The sequence below is a fragment of the Petaurus breviceps genome, unplaced genomic scaffold (genome assembly GCF_028583685.1).
Source record: "Petaurus breviceps papuanus isolate PSGF00001 unplaced genomic scaffold, PetGlider_PUasm1.0 174, whole genome shotgun sequence".
In the NCBI taxonomy this organism is placed as follows: domain Eukaryota; kingdom Metazoa; phylum Chordata; class Mammalia; order Diprotodontia; family Petauridae; genus Petaurus; species Petaurus breviceps.
In genome coordinates, this window is record NW_027185761.1 from 15177735 (window position 1) to 15205040 (window position 27306).

At 41.3% G+C, this 27306-nt stretch overlaps 3 protein-coding genes across 4 annotated transcripts in view; 1 reads left to right on the plus strand and 2 right to left on the minus strand.

Annotated features, from left to right (window-relative positions):
• Nucleotides 1-27306, minus strand: part of ISY1 (ISY1 splicing factor homolog) — a 224957-nt gene that overhangs the window by 94816 nt on the left and 102835 nt on the right. The window lies entirely within an intron of this gene.
• Nucleotides 1-27306, minus strand: part of CNBP (CCHC-type zinc finger nucleic acid binding protein) — a 78247-nt gene that overhangs the window by 48753 nt on the left and 2188 nt on the right. The window lies entirely within an intron of this gene.
• Nucleotides 8703-27306, plus strand: part of COPG1 (COPI coat complex subunit gamma 1) — a 44056-nt gene continuing 25452 nt past the window's right edge. Inside the window, exon 1 of the mRNA XM_069083789.1 lies at nucleotides 8703-8747. The gene's annotated coding sequence lies outside the window, so the exon portion shown is untranslated. The remainder of the gene's footprint in view (nucleotides 8748-27306) is intronic.

The following is a 27306-nucleotide window of genomic DNA, read 5'->3' on the forward strand; positions in this document are numbered from 1 at the left end:
CTGCAGAAACAAACCAGGTCCATGGCTCTCAGTAGCTAAGGACAGTGACCACTGGTTTCTACATAGTTAATATATGATTTGGAGGGAGTGAAAAACAGGAAAAACAGGATGTAGTGATCAAGATGCCTGGTTTCTTTTCTTTTTTTTTTTTTAGACTATAAATGTATGATCATATTAAACATATTTCTACATCAGTCATACTGCGAAAGAAGAATCGGAACAAAAAGGAAAAACAGTGAGAAAGAAAAAAAAAGCCACACACAAAGAAAAAAATAGCATGCTTCAATCTGCATTCAGAATTCAGAATTCTTTCTCTGGATATAGACAGCATTTTCCATCATGAGTTTCTTGGAATTGTCATAGACCATGGCATTGCTCAGAAGAGCTAAGTCTAACAAAGTCAGTCATCTCACAATGTTGCTTTTACTGTATACAATGTTGTGGTTCTGCTCACTTCACTCAGCATCAGTTCCTGCAAATGTTTCCAGGTTTTTCTGAAGTTCACCTATTTCTTATGGAATAATAGTATTCCATTACATTCATATACCACAACTTGTTCAAGCATTCCCCAGTTGATGGGAATCCCCTCAATTTCCAATTCTTTTCCACCACAAAAGGAACTACTATAAATATTTTTGTAGGGGCAGCTAGTGGCACAGTGAATAGAGCACTGGCCCTGGAGTCAGGAAGACCTGAGTTCAAATCTGACCTCAGACACTTAACACAAACTAGCCATATGACCTTGGGCAAGTCACTTAACCCCAATTGCCCTGCTTTCCCCCATCCAAATATATTTGTACATGTGGGTCTTTTCCCCTTTTTTATTACCTCTTTGGGATACAGAACTAGCAGTGGTATTGCTAGATCAAAGGGTATGCACAATTTTATAGCCATTTGGGCATAGTTCCAAATTATTTTCCAGAATGGCTGGATCACTTCACAACTCCACCAACAATGCATTAATGTTCAAATTTTCCCACATCTTCTCCAACATTTATCATTTTCCTGTTTAAGATACCTGGTGTCTTACTAGTGGAAGGGATTGGAAACTGACATGAGAGGGAGGGGGTAATCTTATGACATTCCTTAAATTGGGTGACCTTTGAGAGGGGGAGTAATCTTGTTATTTCTCCAAAATTAACCACTTACAAGTGGTTAAAAGTTAGATTCACAAAATGGTGGATAAAGGCAAAATGGAGCCACCAATACTATTTTTAATGTATAGGCAATATTTGAACTCAGTTCTTTCTGACTCCAATATGGGTTCACACTTTCTACATTGCACCACCTAGCTGTCAGATAATATAACACATTGTGTGCCTGTTCTGTGCGAGGTACTGTGCTAGGTACTCTGAAGGATACAAAGAATTAGAAAATGGGGTTCCTGACCCCATGGAACTTACAGGCTAACAGGGAAGATAAGACATGTACACAAAAATTTACAGTCACCTATAATATGAAAGTGTAACAAAATTCATTTCAGGGAATGGAGCAATTACTTCTAGTTTGGGGAGAATTAGAGAAAACTTCATTAGGAAGACAACATTTGGGCCATGAAGAACAGGTTCAGGAATTGGACAGACCCACTTGGGAGTGAGGAAGGAAGGGCATTCTTGGAAGAGGGAATAGTATAAACAAAGGCACAAAAGTAGAAAAGTCTGGGGCTCATTCAGGGAGCAGTGAGTGGTCCAGTTCAGAGAGAGGGCAGGAAGGGGCATATGGGAAACAGAGCTGGAAAAATCAATTTGACAGCAGAGGGACCTTACATGTAGTAAACATTTAAGTCACATTTATAGAGCACTTTGAGAACTTTCCAAGCAACTGCCTTATAAAGTAGATAATGTAAATACCCTATTAATACCATTTTACAGATTAAAAAAATAACAAACAAAACAAGACTCAAAGTTTATTGAAGTGATTTGCCCAAGATCACAGGGTTGGAAAGGACCTGAGTACCTAATAAAAATGTATGTGATAGGGATTGGCATCTACACTTTTTGAGAGCTATGACCTGATCGATGTGCACACTCCCTCAGGCAGGGGTGACTGAAACCATCCATGCCTTCTCATAAACCCTTCAACTGACCCCCCAGTCTAAGACAGGGGGGCTTTCTCTGTCTCTTGGCATTGTCTGGGCAGCAATGGAATGCATGAGCTATCCATCAGTTAGCCCTCCCTCTCACCTCCTTTGAATTAGATACATTTCTCTGATATTAACTTTATGCCACTTCTGGACAAAGATGCTATAGCCTATTCATGCCCACTTAGCACCTATCCATTACACTCTGAGGAGTCAAACATTTATTAAGCACCAATTACAATATGCCAGGGTTAACCTACAACATTAGTTTTTCTTGAGATTGTGGTATTTCTCAACAGATTTCCTAACAAATGATCTATGTTTAGACTTCAGGCAAGGGGGAATCCACTGTCAATCAATCAGTCAATCAACAAATATTTATTAAGAGTCTTCTCTGTGCCAGGCATTGTGCTAGGTACCAGTGATACCAAGACAAAAGCGAAATAATTCTTCAAAGAGTTTATGTTCTGTGGGCAGAGGCAGGGAAGACAATAATATATACACATAAAATATATAGAAAATAAATGCAAAAAAATTTTTTAGCGGCCTAGCATATGAGGCAATCAGGAAAGGCCTCATTTAGGTGGTGGTATTTGAGCTGAGCTTTGAGGAAAACTAGGGAATCTAAGAAGGAGCTAGGAAGGCATGAATTCCAGGCATGGGGAATAGCCCATGGGAAGGCAAAGAGGTGGGAGATGAATTGTCAAGTATGAGGAGGAGCAGGATCAGTTTGACTAGGCACTGCCACGTCTAGTAAGCTACATCCCAAGGAGACCCATTGCACTTTTGCAGAGCTGGACCTTGGGGTAGCCGAAAAGACTGGCCACTATGAAAAGGAATAAAAAAGGAAGGGTTACATTTTAGAAGATTCCCTTCCTCCCTCAGTCTCCTGCCCTCCATCCCATGCCCCAGCAGCATGCTCTTAGGTGGCAACAGCAACAAAAGTTGGGAACTGGCTGTTTGTGCCACTTTCTCCTGAAGGAGTTCTCGAGGATTAGAAAGGGAGTGGTACCTTGCATTCAGCCCTGCTGCGCCTCCTCACCCCATCCCGCCCTCCCACCGCACCCTGCTCATTGGCAGCAATCCCCCTGGTGTCAGCTCACAGTTTACACACCTCACTCACATATGGTCTTGTCCAGACCTCTCTAGTCTTTTAGTGATTACATGGCTCTTGAAATGACTCATAGATGGACCTGATGAGGATCATAGACTTAGTACTGGAAAGGACTTTTGGAGTCCACTGTATCCAGTCCTTTTTATTTTACAGGTGAAGCATCTAGGGTCCAGAGAAGCCAAGAAACTTGGCCAAGATCACCCAGTGTTTGAGGCAGGATTTGAACTCAGGTCAGCTTGACTTCAGATCCAGCACTCTATCTACTATATAACATGACCTCAGGTCTGACTGCTGTACTGAAAAATTCTATGATAATGAACAAGTTAATTGGTAATGACAATCTTCAGCTGACCACTCCTTCCTTTCACTACCCACATTTTTCATAGTACTAGTTTCGTTTCTGTCCAGAATATCTCGTTTGCTAAAGAACATTTTGTCAAGAGTACCTTTGCTAGGGAGGCCAGGTGGCGCAGTGAGTAAGAGCGCAGGCCCCAAGTCCGGAGAACCTAGGATGGGTTCCAGCCTCAGATACTTAACACCCACACAAAATAACTGGCTGTGTAACCTTGAGCAAGTTACTTAACCCCAACTGCTTTAAAAAAAAAAAAAGAATACCTTTGCTTCCCAAGCATATACCCATGGAGTGATGCCAAGTTTATCAATATCACTGAGGAATGAGAGATTCCATACAGGTAAATTTGTCCAGGTCAAAGAAACTTAGCTCTTTAAAAATGTTAACCATTGGGGGAAGCCAGGTGGCACAGTGGATAGAACACCAGGCCTAAAGTCAGGAGAACCTCAGTTCAAATTCGGCCTTAGACACTTCACACTTAGCTACTAGTGTGTCCCTGGGAAAGTCACTTAACCCTGATTGCCCAACAAAAACAAATAAACACGTTAACCATTTTGAATGGCTAAAGCCTTTTACAATGTAGTCCATAGTTCCCTGCCTGGGATAAGAAAGAGAATTTAACCTCTACTTGATGACTCAGTTTTCATTACAAACATCAGTTATCACACAAGCAATTATTGTACTGCAATACAAATGCCCTAAGTTCCTGCATCTGGTTTTCTTTCTTTCTTTTCTTTTTTTTTTAATAAATTTTTTTCTCTCCTCCCTTGCCATGAGCTGTCTGTCACTTCTCTGTAGTTTGAGTGCCTGCCTCTAATACCCCCTCTTTCCCAAACCTTCCAATTTGCTTTGGCTAAGAAATCCAAAAACCAAGTTTGATGGAATTTTGCCAGGGACATTTCTAGCAGTAACCTATCTGGAGGCTATGGGCACCTGGGGCTGAGCGTATTGGGTTATTCTTCTGCTGCTGAATCTACTTCCCTTCTTCTCCTAGGAGGCAAGTGAACTAGAGAAGCAGGGAGAGGTCCCAGACAGCAACAGGACCTTGAACCAAACAGAAAATGGGCAGACCTTGGGCAGTCCAGTTGGTGCCAGATTCCAAGTTTAGACCTGGAGCTGAGAGAGATCTGGGGTTCCACATTCCCAAGTGTCCCTCTAAGGATCTGGGTTTGTGAGCTGTGCTGCAAGGTCTATATTCCTCTGTCTGCTGACAGGAAGAATATCCAAGGAGGCAAAGCAAAGTGAAACCTGCTGGCCTAGAATTCCTTCTTAAGTTTGGAGCAGTCTATGCTCAGTCTAAAAACTGCCTGGGTATGGGAGACACTGAAGATGGCCCAGCCCACAGTACATCTTTTTTAAAAGTCAAGTATTGATTATTGCCTTCTCTACTAAGAGAAAAGCACCATGGGGAGTGAATTGTGATTGATCTGCTCCTATGGAGTGCTGATTCCACTATGATCACATGACTAGGGCTTTGTGAAACTACAACAAATTCATGAACTAGGGTTTAGCGAGAGAAGCAGGGTCCGGAGCCAATTCTGACTGGTGAAATCCACAATCATCCACGGTTTCTGAAAGTGAGGTCAGTGCCGATGTGTGCATCCTCAAGAGAAGGGCTGAGCTGGGGGGAAGAAAGCTACCTGCTCTTTGAGAACCATCCTGTGGGTCATGACTCCACAGTTTAAGAAGCGCTAAAGGGAGTCTTAAGTGGGAAAAGTTTCAGGAGCATAGAGCACATAGAGAACTTGGCCCAGCACGTCCCCAGCACATCCAACCATGGGGTGGAGTATAGTAAGTGCCAGGAAAAGATCTGGGACAAGTCCAGCTCCTGACCTCTCCTACCTGGGCCGACCAAACGGGATCAGGCGAGGGGCCATCAATGCCATCTGGTGATTACAAACAAATAAGCTAAGGCCTCTGTAAATAGATAATAGGCCTCACACACATGTATTACTATTTTAAAAAGTGCACAGGTACTATTGTAATTAATGTAGTGAGTGTTTCTATTGCTCTGTTTCATCTCTGTGGGCGACCTGAGGATCCCGGAAGTCCCCAGGCAGTTAGCCCACATTCATTGAATATTATTATTATAAGTAATATTATCATTAATAATACTAACAACAAAATCAGTAACAATGATAACAGCGATTTGCCAGGTACCATGCTAAATGCTTTACAAATATCTCATTATAAATATCATTGCAACAACCCTGGGATAGAGGTGCTATTATTATCCCCATTTTGCAGTTGAGGAAACTAAGGCAAACAGGTTTAAGTGATTTTTGCCTAAAGGCACATAACTAGTCAGTATCTGAGGTCAGATTTGAACTCAGGTCTCTTCCAACTCCAGGATCAGCATTCTTCCCACTACATGACCTAGCTGCCCCTAATCGCTAACTGCTTACAATGTGTCGGGCACTTCCCCAAGTGCTAAGAACACAAAGAAAGGCAATCACAGTCTCTCCCCTCAAGGAGCTCACATTTTAGTCAGACATGTCTGACTCCTGGTGACCCCATTTAGAATTTTCCTGGCAAAGATACTGCAGTGGTTTGCCATTTCCTTCACATTTTAGTCAGACATGTCTGACTCCTGGTGACCCCATTTAGAATTTTCCTGGCAAAGATACTGCAGTGGTTTTGCCATTTCCTTCTCTAGATCATTTTACAGATGAGGAAACGGAGGCAAAGAGGGTTAAGTGACTTGCCCAGGGTCACAAAGTTAGCAAGTGTCTGAGGTCAGATTTGAACTCAAAAAGATGTCTTCCTGATTCCAAGCCACCTAGCTGTCTATGTCTATCATTCTATGCACAGATTATTACAAGTTTCCCCTATCAAGTCTTGTACTTGGAATAGTGTGGCCCCAAGGGTGTAGTTTTAAGAGATGGGAACAATGAAACAGGATAGAATGGGGCATGCCCTTTGCCTGGGTCCTTTTCCTTTCACTGACATGAGTTCTGTGTTTCGTAACTATTTCCTTCAAGTCTCAGCTAAAATTCTACTTTCTTTTTTTTTTCTTTTGTAAATAGTATTTTTTCCAATTACATATAAAGATAGTTTCCAACATTCATTTTTTAAATAAGATTTTGAGTTTCAATTTTTTTCTCCTTTCCCTCCCCCCTCCCCAAATAGCAAGCAATCTGATACAGGTTATACATGTGCAATCATGTAAACATATTTCCATATTAGTCAACTTGTGAAAGAAGAAACAGAACAAAAGGGAAAAGCCACAAAGAACAAAAACAGGGGAAATACGCTTTGATCTGCATTAAAGTCCTGCTTTCTACACGCAGCTGTTTCTGGTCTCCCTTAATTCCCGGGCCTTCCCTTTGAGATTACCTCCAAGTCTCCCTGAATACATCTTGTGTGCACACAGTTGCTTGCATATTATCTTCCCCCATCAGAATGAGGACAGGGACAGTTTATTTTAATTTCACATCCCCAGTGCTTAGCACAGTGCCTGGCACATAGTTAGCTCAAAATACGTGCTTGGTTGTGGAATGGTGGTGACCTGCAGCTGCTCTAAGGGCCAGACTTCCTGAGCACCAGGAAGGTGCGTGGCAGCTGACTTTGGGACTCGAGACTGGCGGCTTGTGACAGCTGTAAATGGCTGTGGCCCAAAGCCCTATCTATGGCAAGCAAGCCTATAGGAGTAGAGACAACAGTCAGCACTCCCATGAATTCGTAGAGCACCCACAGTGGACAGGACAGGGGGTGACTCAATCTCATCAGCTGGAGAAACAGAGAAGACAATTCTCTCCCTCTGCCTCCATACTTCCCTTGCCTTTGCCTGCTTATGGTCTGTGACCCATAGGCAGGCCCTTCATCCTTCTGGGACATTTGAGTGACGATAGCTTGGGGCTACCCCTCCATCACTCTAACAGTTTTGGGAGGGTAAGTGAAGAAGTTTCATTAGCTGTGGCTCCATGCACAAGTACTTTTTTTCCATTTCATTTTTCTATATTCCATAAACTACATGGAAGATCATTGCCTGAGAGAAACAATTCCAGATGTGGAGTGGATGCTTTAAAGTTACAGATTCCAAGATTTTTTGGTATTTTGAGCATCTTATCCTCCAAATTCCAATTGTTCAGAGCTGTCCCCGAAGCACCAGGTGTCATAGTAGTGGGGAGATGGGTAGGCTGAGTAGCTTCTGATAGCCAGAGGAGATATGGCAGAGAAGAAATGAGCAGGAACCCTGGAATGAAGGATCATGGTACTCAGTGGATAATGCTGATATTATGGCTCCCTTGCTAGATAACATAGTAACATGCTGCCTTCCTGTAGGCTAAGGGAAGGAAGCACATGAGGTGGATTTGGACTTTTTATACTTGAAGTTCCACGAATATAGTGTTCCAAAGGTCACAGATAGGAGCCACACTCATGAAACAAATTCCTTAAGCAAGTTACTTAATCTCCTTGGGCCTTAGTTTCCTTACTAATAAAGTGAGAAACTTGTACGAAATTGTTTCTAAGGTATTTTCAAGCCCCAAATCTATAATCCTTTATTTTCTCAATTTTTGTATTTTATCTGTATTTTCTCAATCACCAGTAATAGCACAACTACTAACTTTTGAGGAGAAAGCTTAAGAAAGGAGTCTTGTTATGTTTTTTTTTAAAGAGTTGAGAATTGCCGAATTGAGAATTACATGGATTTCATGACATCCCTTTTGACTGCTCAGATCCCCTTTTTGCTACTTTATTGGTCCCAGTTACATTTCAGATAGTTGCCAGATAAATGATCTTTAGATAGGAAGGTATTACTGTATTGAGTGATGTTTCTACACTTAACAATTCAATGGGTGTGTGTCTCTTTTTGACGCTTTAATGAACTGGGCTCCTGGTAGCTGGAGCTATGTGAATGTCCAGCACACTGTGGATACCTAATATAAAAAATCACCCCAGAGCCAGCTAAATCTTCAGAAATTTCCACTAACATAGTGTCATCCCTACTGTTGGGGTTATTTCTTACTCCCACACTTCCCATTTTAAGCTGTAGCTAATGGCAGCTTTCTCCTCATGAAGGCCAGGTATTCTATCAGTCAAAGGTGCCATTTGGGATGGTTGAGATATGTATTTAAAATATCTCATAGGAGGGACTCGTTTGACTAGTTTCTCAGAATGAGTAATTAATTGTCTATGCATTAGCTAATTGTGTTGGGAGTCCCACAGCTCAGAGGACTGAACGTGAAGGGAAAATGTAGGTGAGTGTTTTCTTTTAAAGATAGAATGAATATCACCACCAAACCTTCATAATAAATGGGGGTGGGGGTGGATAGGAGAGACAATCCACTAACCACTTAAGGCCTCCAGCTTATTCTTGTTCAGTTTCTTTCTGTGAGATGATCTCAAGAGAGATGACAGATCTGTGTTCTGAAGCAGGGTGAAATGCCGTGTGGAGAGAAATTAATAAAAAAATACTTTCATATAAGGTTTTCCTGTAATGTGAAATGTTGTGATGTAGGAAACTCCTTTATACTGGGCCTTTTGAATTTTCACAGAAAATGTTTTTTCTACCATATCATAGATCAACCTGACAATATCCCACCTGCATTCAAGGACTTACTATATTTGGTATGCAAAGTCATGAGTATAAACGATTGTGGTTTTTCTCCAACAACATAATATGTTTAGGAAAGTACCTCGAATTTCAGACTGACCTCTCTCATTAAGCTAAGTGTGTGACCTTAGACAACTCACTTCATAAATCCTGGGCACAGTTTCTTCATGTATTAAATGAGGGGGCTTAAATAAAGAATGGGCCTTAATCTTTTTTGTATCATAGATTTCATCAGCAGCCCAATGAAGTCTATAAACTCCTTCAAAGAATAAGTTTGTTTGGTTTTTTTTTTTTTGGCCTTTTTGGAGGGCAATTGGGGTTAAGTAACTTGCCCAAGGTTACACAGCTAGTTTTTTGTGTGGGTGTTAAGTGTCTGAGGGCAGAACTGAACTCGGGTCCTCCTGACTCCAGGGCCGGCGCTTTACTCAGTGAGCCACCTAGCTGCCCCAAAGAATAAGTTTTTTAATGCATATAATAAATACATATGATTACAAAGGAAACATTGGTTATACTGAAACACAGTTATCAAATGTGTATACAAAAAGCAAGTTCATAGACCCTGGGTTAAGAATTCCTGGACTAGAAGATATCGGAAGTCCTTTCTTTTAGCTATTTAAAATCACATATAGAATGACATTCCTCCTATCTCTGCCTATCAACATCCCTTCCCCCTTTCTCGGAAAGGTTTTCTCTGACTACCCCAGTCCATGGTAAGCTCTGCTCTTACATGTAGTTATCTATTTACAAGCAGGAGGCAGGACAACAAAGTCCCTAGGACAAAGTACAAACCCTCTGGGATCAAGAGGATTCCTGGGGACTTCTTCCCACAACCTAAAGCTGGTGGTCTTCTCCACCTTCAGAGAGAGGAGAGAGACAGAGAGAGAGGCAGAGACAGAGACAGAGAGAGAGACAGAGAGAGAAAGAGGGAGAGAGAGAGAGGAGAGAGACAGAGACAGAGAAGGAGAGACAGAGAGGAAAAGAGAGAGGAGGGGAGAGAAAGAGAGAGAGGAGAGGAGAGAAACAGAGACACAGAGAGACAAAGAGAGAAACAGACAGAGACAGAGAGATGGAAACAGGAGAGACAGAGAGAAAGAGACAGAGACATAGAGGACAGAGAGAGAGAAAGAGAGAGAGGAGAAAGAGACAGAGACAGGGCAGGACAGATAAAGACAGAGAGAGAAGGTTTTGCAGTTTTTCTAAGGCTTTCAGGTAGGGATTCAGAGGCTAATGCAAGTGAGTAGGAGGGCACTGCCTGCCTCCCTAGCCTTGCCACACCAGCAACAGACCCATCTGGAAAAGAGTGTCTGTTGATGATATATGGGAACCCTTTTCTTCTCTTCCAACTTTGGATGTTCCTGGGAAGACCAGAGAGGCTTAAATCACTTCTATGGTACTTCAAGTAGAGCTGACAGGCTCCATTCAGGATTTACAGAACCAGATTTTAGGGGAAAAGTCTGGCCTGTGTTCAGACCAATATGGTAGATTATGAGTCATTTGAAGGCAGGGCCCATGTCTTATATTTAATTCAATTCTATTGAATAAAATGTGAGAAATTCTATGTGCACAGTAAGTGATGGGGATGCAAAGATGAAAAATATCACATTCTCTGTTCTCAAAAAGCTTACAATCCATTTTGAGGAGATAAGGGATAAAACATGCTAACAAATAACCATTAACAAGTTACAATGTGAAAAGTGTATTAGGCTGGTCGAACAGAAATGGGAGACTGAGGAGGGAAAAATGAGGCGGGGAGGGGGAGAGAAGGGATCAGGAAAGGGGCTTCATGGAAGAGGCAAGGCCCTCAAAGTACCATAAGGATTTCAACAGGCAGAGTTAAACAGGGAATCTATTCTAGGCATGGGAGATGGGAGGAGGCAGGAGATAATCTGGGAAGATTTAATTATCCAGTTTCTTTGGAATGTGGTATGAAGAGAAACAGTAAGAGCCAAAGTTGTAGATTGATTAGAGGGGCTTTTGTGCCTTTCTAGGAATAATGAAAACATTGATTGATTGAGTCAAAAGTAAGCTCCCCTCCTCTGCTCTCAAATTCAGTGAACAATTACTGTGCCCCATGCCATGTGCAGAACATTGTGTTAAGTGCGATAGGTGAGTAAAGGATAAGTATCTACTTCACTTTCAAAGATCTGTGATCTACTCCCTCCACCAGTGCAGACCAGGAGGAGGCCATCTTATCCAACAGACATCTGGCAACAACCCTTTTAAATTTACCTAGGCTCATCCTTGGACATGTAGCCTGCCCCTCAGCCTTTATTCAAAGAAAGTCTTGCGTGGTGGACGCTGGTAGGGCTGCTATTCCATTGCCATTTACCTGGAGAAGGCAGGGCCACTTCTGCCTTTAGGTGAGACAGGAGTAGTACTTTGGTAACAGAGTCCTACTGGGGGAAATACAAAGATCAAGTGCCACAGTGGGCTAAATATAGACCACAAGTCAGGCTTGTACCAAGCTTGGATGTGACCCAGAGTCCTACTATAAATGACTTTTTGGCAATTCCCCCCTGGTTCGTATCTCCATGTTTGTGGGTCTATCAACAGTGTCTACCTCTTGGGGATGTTTATTGGTTTTGTTCCTCTTGTTGGGGGGGCCAGGCTTGGGAGCCTTCTCTGTCCCTCCCCTCCTCTGGCTGGAGATGGCTCCTGCAAGTCTACATTCAGTGACCTCCCCTGCTTCTCAATCATCCAGCTTTTGTGCAAATATATTTTATATGTTATTTCAGCTTCATTAAAACACCAAGAGATTAACATGGTACATGGAATGAGTGCTATATTTGGAGACAGAAACCCTGGGTTCAAATTCTGGCTGTTTTCTCCTATCTGTGTGACCTTAGACAAGTCACTTAACTTCTGGCCTTCTTTATTTGTAACAACAAAAAGAAAGGGGGTGGGCAGGAGGAGGCAGATTGAGAGGGAAGGACAAAGACATGACAGAGAGAAGAAGTCCTAGACTCAGGAAGACTAGAACTCAGGTTCAAGCATTCTGTCAATATGACATCTGCTATCTCTCAACCTTTCAGAGCCTTGGGGTCAGGGCCTTTTCTACATTACTTCTCATTCTGATGAAATCACAAGCCTGGACAAAAGAAAAAAAAAGTGGTGGGTTTCTTTCCTACTAGGTATGCATGTTTGTGTGGATGTGTTTGCATTTGCTTGATATGTATGAAGGACTGGGAAGGCCTGGGTTCAAATCCTAATTTTGAAACCTACTGATTATGTGACCCTGGTGGTCAAGTCACTTAATTTCTCCATCTAGATATATAAAAATATGGACTATACAGAGTAACCCTTTCAAAAACATGTCATATTAGAGAAATAGACGAGCTTTGGAACAATATGGAAAGACACTGTCCTTACCTTTGTGGAGACCACAATCTGGTGAAAGGAAATATTACCTAAACAAATAGGTGTAACATGAAATAAAACCTTATCAATGGATGACAGTAGCTGCCAACATGAGACTCTAGGACTCGGGTAAGGAACCTGAGGCCTTGAGGCCCAGGTTCAGAAAGATTCTTTTCCTATGCATTCACACTAACCTTCTCCTAGTTCATCTCCTCTCTCCCCTCCCCCTTCCCGTCCCTGGCCTCATTTGCCCTCCATATCCAGCCTTGATCCTGTAGCTCACCACTTTAATGTTTCACTGGCTACCTGCCTGGAATCCCTTACCCTGAATGACCATCCTGCTCCAAGGTTGTTAAGTAGTAAAAGAAAGCTATAACTTTTAGCTGATTCCCCCCGCTATGAATCAGTTCATGGCATATAACCTTAGGGAACAGACATGAGGTCTTACATATTTACTAGCTGTGTGACCCTGGGCAAGTCACTTAACCTCTTTGTGCCTCAGTTTCTTTATCTGTAAAATGGGGATGAAATAATAGCACCTTCCTTCTAGGACTGTTTGAAAAAAATGAGTTATTTATAATGTTGTTCTATCCTTACCCCTGTTTTCTTTTCTCTAAACTTTCTCTCTTAGTAATTTTGCTTACTATCACATCTTCAACTACCTGCCTCCATGAAGATTGATTCCAAATTTGTATCTCCAGTTTTGAGTTCTTTTCTGAGGTCTAGACCAGGAGATCTTAACCTTTTTATGTATGATGGACCCCATGGGCAGGCTGGTGAAGCCTATGGATCCCTTCTCAAAACAAGGTTTTTAAATGCATAAAATACACAGGATTACAAAGGAAACCAAATATATTGAAATAGCTGTCAAAAAATTGAAAATAAAGACAGCAACAATAACAAGGAGTTCACAGACCCCGAGTTAAGAGATGGCAGAGTAGCAAGAAGCCATCCCATGAGCTCTTACCACCAAAACTCTTCCAAACAGATTTAGAAAATGTACTAAATCCTGACGGGGAAATCCAAGAAAAAAATCAAAGTAAGTCATGTTTCTAGCCCAGAACAGCATAGGAAGTCAGAGAAATCTATGGATACTTGGCTTTGTCCAAGTACAGGCAACCACACTAGGGTCCAGGGTGCAACTGGGTTCCAGGGCAAGAGAAAGACTCAGACCCCTACGAGGGCACTGCAATGGGATGAGTGCCATCTGGCAGCTTTGGTGCACATCTCTGGTTTTGGATCACAGATCCAGGACAGACTGAAATGGGGAACTGCACCCAGAGTTGGCGTTCTAGGGTAAGGAGAGGCCACAAGATCTAGGCAGTATATGAAGACAGAAATAAGTTCAGAAGCCACTGGCAATGATGTGGTTCAGACCACAAGAACAGAACAGGGGTTCAATTCTAGCTTCTAGGCCTGTCTAAAGCCTCCAGAGGAATAACCAGCACAAGAATCTCAGACCAAAGGGGATCCTGGAGTTCTGAACCATCAAAGCTCTCCACTTGGCCAGCAGTGGCTGAATCCAGCAGCAGTCTACTGGGACTGAGACCCAAACCCAACACTTGAACTTGCAGAGCTCAAACCAGTGGGCAGTAGTCAGACTTTCCTGGGTCAGACTACATTGGGATCACTGAAAGTCTGCAAGCCCCCAGCCTGAGATATCCCTGAGATCATGGAACAACACGACACTCAATAAATCAAGAAAGCAGTAACAGGACCAGTAGAGACCTTTCCTACAGAAGTGTGTGCAGCCTGCTGCTAATATCACATGTGAAGTCAGGAAGTTAGCTGGGAGAATGAGCAAAGAAATAACCCCACTCCAAAAAGCTATTAAGGTGACAGGGCTGCTTAAGACATAAACCAACATAAACTCAGAAGGAGCTGCACCTTTTCTCAGATACTCTTTGGTCAGCATCTATTTAAAGCCACAAGCCATCATCTAATGTTTCCCTTTAACCAAGCCAAATTCAAAGAAAAGGCATTTGATTAAATAGATTAGCAAAGTAAATAACAAGAGATACATCCTCCCCCCTCAAAAAACTCCCTAAAAACCAAAGGAACAAACTTTTTTCCTTTTCAGATTCCTATGCCATTGATGGGAGAAGGAACACTTGTAACCTAGATAATTTATGATCATAGGGTAGTATCCTAGCTAAAACACCTCTCCCCTTTTGAAGCTGCCACTTGCTACTTCCCTGCAAAGCTACTGATATGAGCTAGTGGGCTACTTTCTTGACTTGGCTACTGTCAACTCCTCCTCCACTGAGCTGATATTACCATATATTGCTCCTCAGGTGAATTGCTGCTGATGGGATCTTTCTCCTCTAAGAGAGTTCAAAAAGTGTTTTTTTGTAAGCCATTCCATTGTCTTAGGGCTATTTTGTGAGGCAGACCCCTAGCTATATCCAGACAGCCCTGCAAAGAGTCCTCAAGGTTAAGCCTGTCTTTTTTCACTATTTTACTTCTCTGTCATTGGGACTTCCTGCAGTCCTGTGTGATATTTGGGCTGGAGTGAGCATTTGTGCATTCTTCCCTCCTTCCCTCTCAGAGTGTGGCTCATGTGTCCACCATTCTCCTCCTTGTTTGTCTAGCTGTGTACACTCTGATCATATGAGATAATTTTTTCTGACCTTTGTTTTTCCTTCCCCCAAATGTATTCTTCTTCCCCTCCTCTTTTTAGCCTTCTCTTATGATCATCAAAACCTGACAGAACCCTTCCTAAACCTATCTAATTAGATTTCCTCCATGACCACAGGGTTCAGAAGGGATTTAGATATACAAAAATATAGATATATATGTGTATAAAATCTCCCCATATTAGAATATAAGCAATTTACCCTTGTTTAGTCACTTATTTTTTTAATTCATATTTACCTTTTAATGTTTCTGTCTTTGAATTTCAAAGTTTCTACCGTCTTTTCTTCAAGAATGTCCAGAGGCTATGCCCAAAGGGCTATAAATAATTGCATACCCTTTGACCCAGTAATATCATTTCTAGGGTTGTATGCCAAAGAGATCATAGAAGTGGAAGACCTATATGTACAAAAATATTTATTGCAGCTCTTTTTGTGGTTCCAAAGAATTGGAAATTAAGGGAATGCCCATCAATTGGGGAATGGCTAAACAAGTTGTGGTATATGAATGTAATGGAATACTATTGTGCTAGAAGAAATAAGGAGCACACAGACTTCATATTTGCCTGGAGAGACTTATACAAACTGATGCTGAGTGAGAAGAGTAGAACCAGGAGAAATTTGTACACAATTACAGACACAAGGTATGTGTGATGACCAACTCTGATAGACTGGACTCTTCTCAGAAATGTAGGGCTATAAGTCAACCCCAAAAGACTCATGATGGAGAGAGATGTCTACATTCAGAGAAAGATCTAGAAAGAACAGAGTTTGAATGCAGATTGAAGCAAACTACGTGCTCTCTTTCTTTTTCTTGTTTGGTTTTGTTTCCTCTTTTCCATTGTTCATTCCATCGGATACAATCCTTCTTTATAACCTGACTAATGTCTAATGTGAAAGTATTTGCAGATCCTATACTTGATTGCATGCCACCATGGGGAGTGGGGGGAAGAGGGGGGGGAGAGAGAAAATTTGAAACTCAAGGGATTGTGGAACTGAATCTTTTTAACTAAAATTAAACAAATTAATAAAGACCAAAAAAATAAAAAAAAAAAAGAATGTCCAGGGGCCCTCCGTTTCATTAAAGATCCATTTTCCCCCATAGGATTATACTCAGTTTTGCTGGGTAAGTTATTCTTGGTTTAAAGTCATTATTCTTTGCCTTCCAAGCTCTCCACTCCTTGGGAGTGGTAGATGCTAAATCATATGTATCCTAACTTCTGCCCCTCAGTAATTGTTGTTTGGCCTGACTTGAGATTTTCTAGGTGTAGGCAACTACTAATGAGGAAACTCCCCTCACCAAGGCAACTGTTGTGCAATCTACAATGCTAACAAGTTGCATGAGGTAGCCAGGGGTTAATTTCCCAGGAACTACCCAGGTTCACAAAGCCAGTGAGGACAGCGGGCAGGACCTTAACCCACATCTTTCTGACACTAAGGTTGCCTCTCTATTTACTATGCCACATTGCTTCTCAGTTATTATTACTATCATTCTTTACAGAATTACAATTAGCGTGTGAGCTTCTTAGTGATTTCTTCTTTCTATGTCTTCTTAAGTCTATCCATATTTCTTTGAATTCTTTTTATTTGTCATTTCCTGTGATACTAATGGGGGGAAGGGGGCAGCTAGTGGATAGAGTACCAGACTAGGAGTAAGGAAGATTCATCTTCCTGAATTCAGATCTGGCCTTGGACACTTCTTAGCTGTGTGACTCTGGGCAAGTCACTTAACCCTGTTTGCCTCAGTTTCCTCAATCTGAACTGGAGAAGGAAATGACAGACCACTTCAGTATCTTGCCAAGAAAACCCCAAATGGGAACACAAAGAGTTAGACACAACTGAAACAAACAAAAATGTCACTAATGATTTGTGTTGATAGAAAATGATTTATTCAGACATTCTGCAAGTGTTGCATACATGAGTTGCTTCTAATTTTGTGATTACAAATTAAACTGCTATAAATATTTTTGTACAGATTGGTCTTTCTTCCCTTTTAATAACATTGTTGGGATATATAGTTTTAACAGTAGGATTGCTGGGTCAAAAGGAAAGATCAATTTTATAATTCTTATCATATACTGTCATTCTGCTTTCCAAAAAGATTTTTTGGCGGGGTTAGGGGAGGAATATAGAGACCTGGCTTTCTTCATGTGGAAATTCCCTCTACCAAGTTTAGTCTTCTATAATTTAAAGAGTCTTACAGAATTCTCTAGGGGGGCACTGAGAGTTGAGGTAATAATAATAACTATCTTTATATAATGCTTTGGGGTTTGTAAAGCACTATACAAATATTATCTTATTTTATCCTTACAACAACACTGAGAGATAGGTACTATTATTAACCCCATTTTATAGATGAGAAAATGGATGAAGACAGAGGCTACGTTGCTTGCTCAATGTCACACAGCTAGTAAGTGTCTGAACTCAGGTCTTCCTGACTCCAGGCCCAGGACTCTATCCACTGTACCATCTGGCTGCCTAGTTGAAGTCACAGTCATCAAGCCAGTACATGCCAAAGTCAGGACACCAACCCAGGACTTCTAGACTTCAAAGTTTGCCCTCTGTGAAACACCACATGCTGCCCCGCCTCTTCAAAGAGATGAAGCAGCTCATTTTTCAAACCTTGTCTAGGGAGTACAAATGCCTTTTCCTACTGCTGCTGGTACAAAAAAGTTGTTACAGGAGCTCTCTGAAACAAGCTGGTTAAGCATGGATGAATGTCTGCTGTCTTTTCAGCAGAGCCCCAATGGCCAGGAGTTAACACGGCTCCTCTCAGGATTTTAACCACCGTGGGCTACAAGTAATAGCAAAAATCATCACAATAACATAACCACAATAATTGGCATTCATACAGCACTTTATATACACAATTCTATTTGAGATACACAGCTCTGTAAGGGAGCTAGCACAAATATTGTTATTCCCATTTCACAGAGAAGGAGCCTGAGGTTCAGAGGGATTAAAAGCCTTCCTTATGGACAGTTAATACATATTAGAATCAGGATTTGAGCCCAGATCTTTTCTATCTCCAAGTCTGGCAACCATTCATCATACCACATTCCCTTTCTAGACTAGAAGGCCAGCAGACAGCACTCAGACACAGTTGGTTAAGCCATCCTATAACCCAGAAGAGCTAGTCATTCTTCTCCCAGGAGAATACTACTTGGGAAGACTTCCAGGCCTCATTTACATCTCTGCTTATATCCTGGGTGGCCTGGGAGAGTTGGGGAGGGTGGGGACTAATGAATGGAGAGTTCCTGGAATTCCAACCATTGTGAAGACATTATGTGGGGGGAAATAGCAGGCATTGCAGTATAGTTTTAAAAAAAAAGTCCCCTTGACCTGGGGGTTAGCAGTACTGGGTTCTAATTCTAGAACTGCCACTCACTGACTGTATATGCTTGGATAAGTCACTGTCCTTTTAGGGGCATCTTCTCTCTTCTGTAATGAAAAGACTAGACCAGGGCCTTGAGGTCACTGGTTCCCCACTCCTGCACTGGACCCCTTCTAGCTGTGATAGTCTATGATTCTAAATATTTTAGGGTCATTTTTCTGGACCTTGTAGAGCAAGGTAATAGGCAGGAAGAGTCACAGGCAGGTTGGGTAGGATTACTAGAAGGGGGTGTGGAAGTTAATAGAAGCAATCCAATCACATTCATTCTCAGCTCATGGTTTATTCTTTGTTTTTGAGATTAAGGGGTTACCTTAATACCTATTGCAGGGGTGGGGAACCTGCAGCCTCTAGGTCTAATGTGGCCCTCTAGGTCCTCAAGGTCCTTTGACTTTCAAAGGGCCACACTTGAGGGCCTAGAGGGTTACATGTGGCTGCAGGTTCCCCACCCTGGCCTATTGATAGGTGGAGATGCTGTTTAGTTATAAGCTATTTCTGAGTCACCACTAACTCCTGGAGGCAGAGGAGGAACAGGGAATAATGAGTTCTCCACCTACTTGAGAGCCCTGGGAAATCCATCTGTCAATAACTGTTCAACATTTTTTCATTATCTGTTCCGATGATGCTTTTAAGTATTTTGTACAGTCCAGAATCATCAATGCCTATTTATTTTTTAATCTTCCCATTCATGTACCAATATTGATGGATTTTAGAAGCTTTACCTGTTGATGTTTTTATCTTTCCAAAAAACATTAAATAATCAAGGTAATAAATTGTGAACCTAATTATTATTAACCATAACCATAAGAGAAAAAAAAATTCTTTGAGTATATGTAAAAAGAAGCAAATGGCTAGTCTTTCTTGGGACAAGGTTAACTGTGAATACCAATTCAACTCCAGAAACGTTTCTTTATTTTAACTTTTTTTTTGCTTTTTGGAGGGGGGAAGGTAGGGTAATTGGGGTTAAGTGACTTGCCCAAGGTCACACAGCTAATTTTTTTTAAGTGTCTGAGGCCAGATATGAACTCAGGTTCTCCTAGCCACTCCTAGAAATGTTTCTTAAACAATTACTTTGTGAAAGTCTCTCTGGTAGATACAAGGGAATACAAAGACAAGGCAAAAAATAGTCCCTGACTTCAAGAAGCTTACACTTTATTGGGGGAATGGGGAGTGTGAAATGTCATATATGCTGTTAAATAGGCAGGAAAACAAGGAGAAAATAGTGATGGTAGCTAAGAAGAAAATCTAGACAAAGTTCTCTAGGAAAATCTGAGGTAGAAAATGTTTCATGGAAATATAATTGTTATAATTGCTGATGAACTCGAATTTTTTTTTGAAGTAATGAAAATGGAGATGTTCAGGAGACAGCATAAGGAGAGCAAATACCGGCAGATGAGAGGGAGAGAGAGAGAGAGAGAGAGAGAGAAAGAGAGAGAGAGAGAGAGAGAGAGAGAGAGAGAGAGAGAGAGAGAGAGAGAGAGAGAGAGAGAGAGAGAGAGTGTGTGTGTGTGTGTGTGCGCGCGCGCGCGTGCGCGTGCGCTCTCTCTCACTGTGGGGGGGAATCTCTTCATAATTACAAACACTAAGTCTGTTAATGAACTTTCCCCCTCTCTCTGCTGAATTTTCAACTATCCTTTGAGGCCTCTAACTCACATATCCCTCTTCCATAATGCATTCCTTGGTTCTCCCATCAGTTACTACCTTTCTCCTCATATAGTACTTTGCTTTGCACATCTCTTATGTACATTACGTTTATCTGTGTTTGGGATGCCCTTGATAAACTGTAAGTTCTATGAGGGAAGGGATCTTTGTAGATCCTTTAGCATTAAGCACAAAGTAGATCCTTAATAAATGTTTGTTAGGTGAATGAATGGACCCATTCCCGCCACTTAGGGGTTTGGAAAAAAAAAAACAATCAGCTGTATTCATTCAACAACATTTATTAAGTGCCTACTATGTGCAAGGTAAAGATAAAAATTTAAATATGATCCAGGGCCTGCACTCCAGCCTTGAAGCTGCATGGTTTTAGTGGAAAGAGAAGTGGACTTGGAAGTCAAAAAGAAGAGACAGGCGTCCTTGCTCTGTCCCTTACAATCTATGTGATCTGATCCTGAGTAAGTCACTTAAACTCTCTGAGGGGCCCCTTTATCCTCCTACATGGAAGGGAGACAATGCTACTTATATTACCTATTTCAAAGGTTTGTTTGTTGTAAGGACTCTTCATTGGAGTAAGTGCTAGGCAGGGCATTTCCTCTTCAAAAACCTTCAATCACTCTCTTTTCTGTGGCCTTTGGAATAGTGGTTGCCAAATTTTCCAAGGCCCTCCTCTTTTTCAAGTAAAAAAATATTTTTCTGACACCCTCTCCCCCCTTCCTTCCCCCTCCCATGAGATAGTTGTACAATGGTATCCATTGACTATGGAAAATGTGCAATGACAAAATGACAATGTTCAGATTGAGAAACCCTTTGCAATAACTCTGCTGCTCCCCACTGCGGTGGTCCGAATGAATGGGGAAATATTTAACAAAATACATAAAATAGAATAAAACATAAATAACATTATGTTTTAAAACTAAGTCAATTTACAACCAGAAGAGAACTTTATATATGGATTAGTGACCCCCATTTCTATTAGAGTTTGATACCACTGGTCAGGTTGGAGACTTTCCTGCTAGGATTATATACAAAGTCTCCTGGACATTTAAGGCCCTCTATAATCTGGCTCCTAATAATAGCTGATTTTAAAAAAAAATACTGCTTTAAAGGTAGCAATCAGGATATATAGAATAATAATCTCTAGCATTTAGAGAGTGCTTTAAGGTTTGCAAAGCATTTAACAAATGTTATCTCATTTCATCCTCACAGTAACCCTAAGAAGGTGCTATTTTACAGGTGAGGAAACTGAGGCAGAGGTTAAGCGGTTAAGTGACAAGTGTCATGGAGCTACTAAGGGTTAGGGTTAAGGACATTTGACCTCAGGTCTTCCTGACTCCAGGTCCCATGCTTTATCCACTGGGCCACCTAGTGGTCTATACTTTACCTCATTTGAACCTGATAATAACTTTGTGGAGTAGGGCTGTACAAGAATTATTATTCAGTCTTGTACATGATGAAACTAAGGGTCAGAGAAGTTTGGTGACTTGAGCATGGTCTCTTAGCTAGGAATGATCAGAATGCAGACGTAGGGCTTGCTGGCTCCAGGTCCAGTGCTCCAGCATTATGCTATGCTGCCTATCTAGCCTTATTTCAGGTTAATTCCCTTCATGTGCTCAATACTCCAGCCAAACTAGAACATTTCCTACTTCAGTCTCCAGCCTCAGTGCACACTCAAGCCCTGTCCGCCATGTCTTCTACCTCTTCCCTCCTCCCTTTGCCACTCTGAATGCTTCTGGTTCAAGTTCAAGTACCAGCCCGGCCTTGATCCTGCCAGGTGGTAATGCTCTTACCCTTCCCAAATTATCTTCTATATACTTATCCTATACTAATGGTATCATGCTCCTTATGGGAAGTGATTTTTGTCTTCTACCTCCATTGCCTTGAAGGTTGTCTTTCCCATTAGATTGCGAACTCCCTGAGGGCAGGGTCTGCCTTTTGTTTCTTTCTGAATCCCCAGAAGTTAGCCCAGTGCCAGGTACACAGTAGGTGCTAAATAAATGCTTATTAACTGAATATACAAATAACCATAATGCAAAGAAAAACATTATGAGAGAAATATGAAGTGGGGGTTGGGAGTAAAGAGAAGGCCCTGTCCAGCCAAGAGGATCAAGAGAGGTTTACAAGAATGTTTCTTATTTTGGTCATTAAAGCCAGAAACAGATTCCGGAGAGGCAGAGTGGAAGAGCCCAGGACAGTAAGTCAGTAGACATGGGGTCAAGTCCCAGGTCATGCTCGAATTAGCTGTGTGACCTTAGACAAGTCACTTTTGTTCCGTCCTATAAAATGAGGGGATTAGACAAGAGCAGGAGCAGGAGAGACGTTCTGTTTGTTTTTTCAGTAGAGAGCTTCATCATCAGAAACCCAACTATGTACAAGTTGTGTGTTTCTATGGATAATTCGGGAAGAGAACAGCCTGTTGGTTATTACAAACCTATTTTAGAAACATTTTTTAAAAACTGTTAACTATTATTTTAGTTAAAACTAAAAACTATTTTTAAAAACCCTTTTCTAGCAGTGATACAAAAGCAGTCCTTAAACCCACTAGTTTAATCCACTTTCTTTGTATGAAAGGGAGTAATTATCATAATTATTGGCCGAGGGCGGGCCTGCCTGAATCCTATATAACAGACTGAACTGTTCTCCAGAATCCTGTTAGTCTGACTGCAAGGTGCATCACTGATGGCAGCTCCCATGTGGATCTGAGAATTTCTTTGAATATCACCACCCAGCAGAGCCAGGCATTTTTGGTGGTTAGACCCTCCTGGCTGACTGGCTCATGGATGTTGGCTAATTAGGTAAAACCTTTCTTTGAAGACGTCACTTCTGAGTCCCAGCAGGCCACATCTGAATCATGGGCCACAAGCTCAATGCCTGGGGGACTGGACTAGGGTCTCCTCTAGCTCTAAGGTGCTATGACATCTGTATAAGAAATTGAATATTAGGAAAAAAATTGATTTTTTATCTCATGAAAGAAAATAGTAAATGAATTTTTTTTTCTTTTTGGAGACAATTGGGGCTAAGTGACAGGTCACATGGCTAGTTTTTGTGTTAAGTGTCTGAGGTCACACTTGAACTCAGGTCTTCCTGACTCCAGGGCTAATGCTCTATTCATTGTGCCACCTAGCCGCCCCAGTAAATGATTTTTTTTTTTTGCTTTTTTGGAAGGGCAGTTGGGGTTGACTTGCCCAAGGTCACATGGCTAGTAAGTGTTAAGTGTCTGAGGCTGGATTTGAACTCAGGTCCTCCTGACTCCAGGGCCAGTGCTCTATTCACTGTGCCACCTAGCCACCCCCAGTAAATTAATTTTGAATAAAGAAAAGTAACTTTTTGAAATTCTCAAAGTGATATATCATTTATCCAAAGTGGAAAACGCTTGACTACAGGAAATGGCCTATTTGGCAAGTTACTTATCAAGCAGACATTTATTACGTGTCAAGTAATGTGCTAGGAGCTAGGGATACAGACACAAAAATGATATAGGAGCCCCTTCCCTCAAGGAGTTTACATTCTATTAGAGGAAAATTGTGAATGATTCACTGCCCATAAATTGCATTTTGTTGGGGCCCAGGAAGACCTGAAATAATAAGCTAAATCTCTCAATCTGCCTGTCAAAGAGAGGAGGAAATAGATGTCAGTTAGGTTTGATGTGGGCAGTTTTAGACTTTATAAGATACCATTCTCTGAATGCTCCTGGGTCTTGTAACTGCTGTGGGGTTTGGAGCAGGGATAAACAAGAGGCACTGACACGGGTCATTGTCATTTGGACCTGCCAGATGGTCAACTTCAGGATCACCACAGTAAGGTGTGATCATCTGACACTGCCCCATAGTACCATTACTCACACTCTTTCACCAACTATTGTCTGACAGATGACATCAGTTAGTCCAATAGGATGGGTTTAGCCAAGTTGCTGTGATCTAAGGTGATCTGTACATCTGGACCTCTTTGTAAGAGGAGGGCTTGGGTTACATCAAAGTTTCCTTTCAATTCTAATTCTTAAGATTCCCCTAATTTCTGGTAAACTTGCTCTTTGAGGAATGAAAACTGAGAAGGGTTAGATGATGCCACCTATAGGGTAATTTAGGAATTTGATATGGAAGAAAAAGGTAAGAAAATAACAGAATTTAAAGGAACCAACTTCCCAGCCAAAGCAGGAATCCTGTCTAAAACATCTGGCCACATTTGAACTCAAAAGTCTTCCTGACTCTAGGCCCAGCATGTTATCCATTTAGTGATCTAGCCACCTCCAAAAGAGACATGGAACTCAGCAGGCACCACTGGGATTTGAACCCAGGACCTTCTGTTTCCTAGGCAGGCACTTGAACCAGGGAAGCTACAGAGCCACTCAAAGCCATTTACAATCTCAAATTTGGGAATACAGACCTATATAGGTCACTTGACTTCCCTGGGCCTCAGTTTCCTCTTCTGTGTAATGACAAGGTTAGACTAGATGGACCTGAAGTCTCTTCCAACAGTAGCTCTATGATCGATCCCAAGGAGACACCAATTATCTGTTTAAACCATGGGATATTAATGTGGGTGAACTTTAAAAAAGATATTTTGATAGCTAATAAACTGGTTTCACTTGTAATCTCATGTACTTTATTTTATGGATTTAAAAACATTATTCTGAGAAGGAGTGCATAAGTTTCACCCGGGGCTTCAAACACCATCCAGCTCAGGTGTAAGTGCAGAAAGGTCAACAGGTCACAGAAAAGCTAAAACCATCCCAACAGTGCCCCAGTAAACTCATGATGATAGAGAAGCTGAACAGCTACCTGTGCTGCTAGATGTCACCACCTATGCTCACACATACAGCTCACTCTTTGGACATAGGCTAGTGCATATGTGTCAATCATTATTGCACATTCTGTTTTTTGGTTTTGTTTTTTACACCTTATGTTTTCTGGTCTATATACTAATGATACCCATTGTACTAATGTATTATTGTTGCTATGGATGCTTACTGACTATATAATTTTGCTTTTTCATATTCACTTCCTTATATATTAGGTATATTCATGGGCCTTTGCTAGATATTCTTGTAATATATCCTGCATATAATTTAGGCCTCTAGTCATGAAAGTTGTCCTATTAAGTGATAATCTGCATTGCTCTATGCATACTGCAGGCAATGTTAACGTGGATTTGTAAACAGGATTTGTAAACAGTACAGTGGAATAGATGATTACCAGGGATGTTATATGTTGTTGTTCAAGCGTGTCTGTAAAACTTTGTGGGGACTAGAAAAATCTTTTGCTGAGAGGTAAGACTGTAACAAATGTCTGGTTAGGAAGAGCCTTTCTTTGAATTTTTTGGTTTCTGCCCAGAACTATACATTCCACAAATGAACTAGAGAGTTGAGAAATGTCTCGTACTAAATGGAGATGAGAGGTGGTTCAATGTCAGGGGAAATGGAGTTCTTTAAAAGATCAACTGGACTATGCAGCTGTGGGATTGCCCGAGACAGGGGAACTGGACTGATACCAACAAATAGTCATACTGGACAACCATGTGACCCACCATGAAAGGGAGGCCCCTGGGTTGGATTCAACTTGCCTGGTAGAAGGAGGCCCTATCTCCTTACCTTGGGCTTTTGGGACTGGAGACTGTACCCACCTGGGTTTCTGGGAAGTCAAGTGAGATTTCCCTAAGTATACTGAGTAAGGTCAGTGTGCCTGCATTGGGATTTTTTTGTAAGAGAGCTCAAGAGTTTACCTGGTCAGGGATTGGCTGAATTAAAAGCCTGACAATAACCTCCCACCTGTCCCCTTTTCTTCTATCTATGACTGTAACATTGAGAGGAGGAATAAATAATAGTGTTCCTTTGCTAGTGGCTTCTAGAAATGTTGGTTCTTTGCGGTTCTTTTTTTGTTTTGTTTTGCTTTTTGGATGGGGGAAGGTAGGGCAATTGGGGTTAAGTGACTTGCCCGAGGTAACACTGCTAGTTTTTTATGGTAAGTGTCTAAGGCTGGATTTGAACTCAGATCCTCCTGACTCCAGGGCTGGTACTCTATTCACTGTGCCACCTAGCCACCCCAGGGGTTCTTAGGGACAGCTAGGTGGCACAGCGGATAGCCTAGAATCAGGAAGACTCATCTTCCTGAATTCAAATCTGACTTCAAACACTTACTAGCTGTGTGACCCTGGGCAAGTCACTAAATCCTGTTTACCTCAGTTTCCTCATTTATAAAATGAGCTGGTGAAGGAAATGGCAAACCTTATTCCAGTATCTTTGCCAAGAAAACCCCAAGAGTCAAACACAATTCAACAACAAATACAGTGTTTATTATCTTTCTATGTCTTGTTGTAAATGTACCTAAACTATTATTTGAATCTGCTTTTCTTTTAGGTCATGTGGATTAGGATTAAGGCAATCATCATAATGGGAAATAAGACATGGATCATACACCTAATGTATATTTCAAAGATTTTCATGAAATCAAATTTCAGGTAGGGGCATAATAAGCCAAAATTGTGACAAATTTAGTAAATATTTTATGTGAATGATCCTTTTACATTTTCAAAACCCTAGAGAGAGCCTAGAAGAACCTGGATCAAGGTTAGGGCGACAAGAACTTGCTATAGACAGTAACCTCAACAACTCTGGTCAGTTGTTGAAAACTATACTTCCAATATCTCCTTTGAGTAGAGAAAGGATGGAAGGAAAGAAGAAACAGGCATTTATTAAATATCTACTAAGCACTGGGCAATGTCCTAAGAATTTTACAAATATTACCTCATTTGATCCTCATAACAACCCTAGGAGGTAGGGTACTGTTATTATCCCTATTTTACACATGAGGAAACTGAGGCAGAAAGAGGTTAAATGTCTTATCGAGGATCACAGAACTAATAAGTGTCTTAGCCTGAATTTGAACTCGGGTTTTTCTGAGTCCAGGTCCAGTGGTCTAACAACTTTGCCACCTAAATAAACCTTTGAAGTTATCATTATAGGGAGCTCCCTCCTGCTAAGGAACTTTTCCTTACAGCATTTATCAGCATTTTTTCTGTAATAGTCTTAGAGAGTTGCCTTTAATGATGGAGATTAAAGTTCTCACTTTATGAGGAAACTTTCATCCCTCTTGCTCTATGTGTAATGTCCATCACTGTAAAATAATCTAATCTAATTTCCTAGTTTTACTGATAAGGAAATAGAGTCTAAA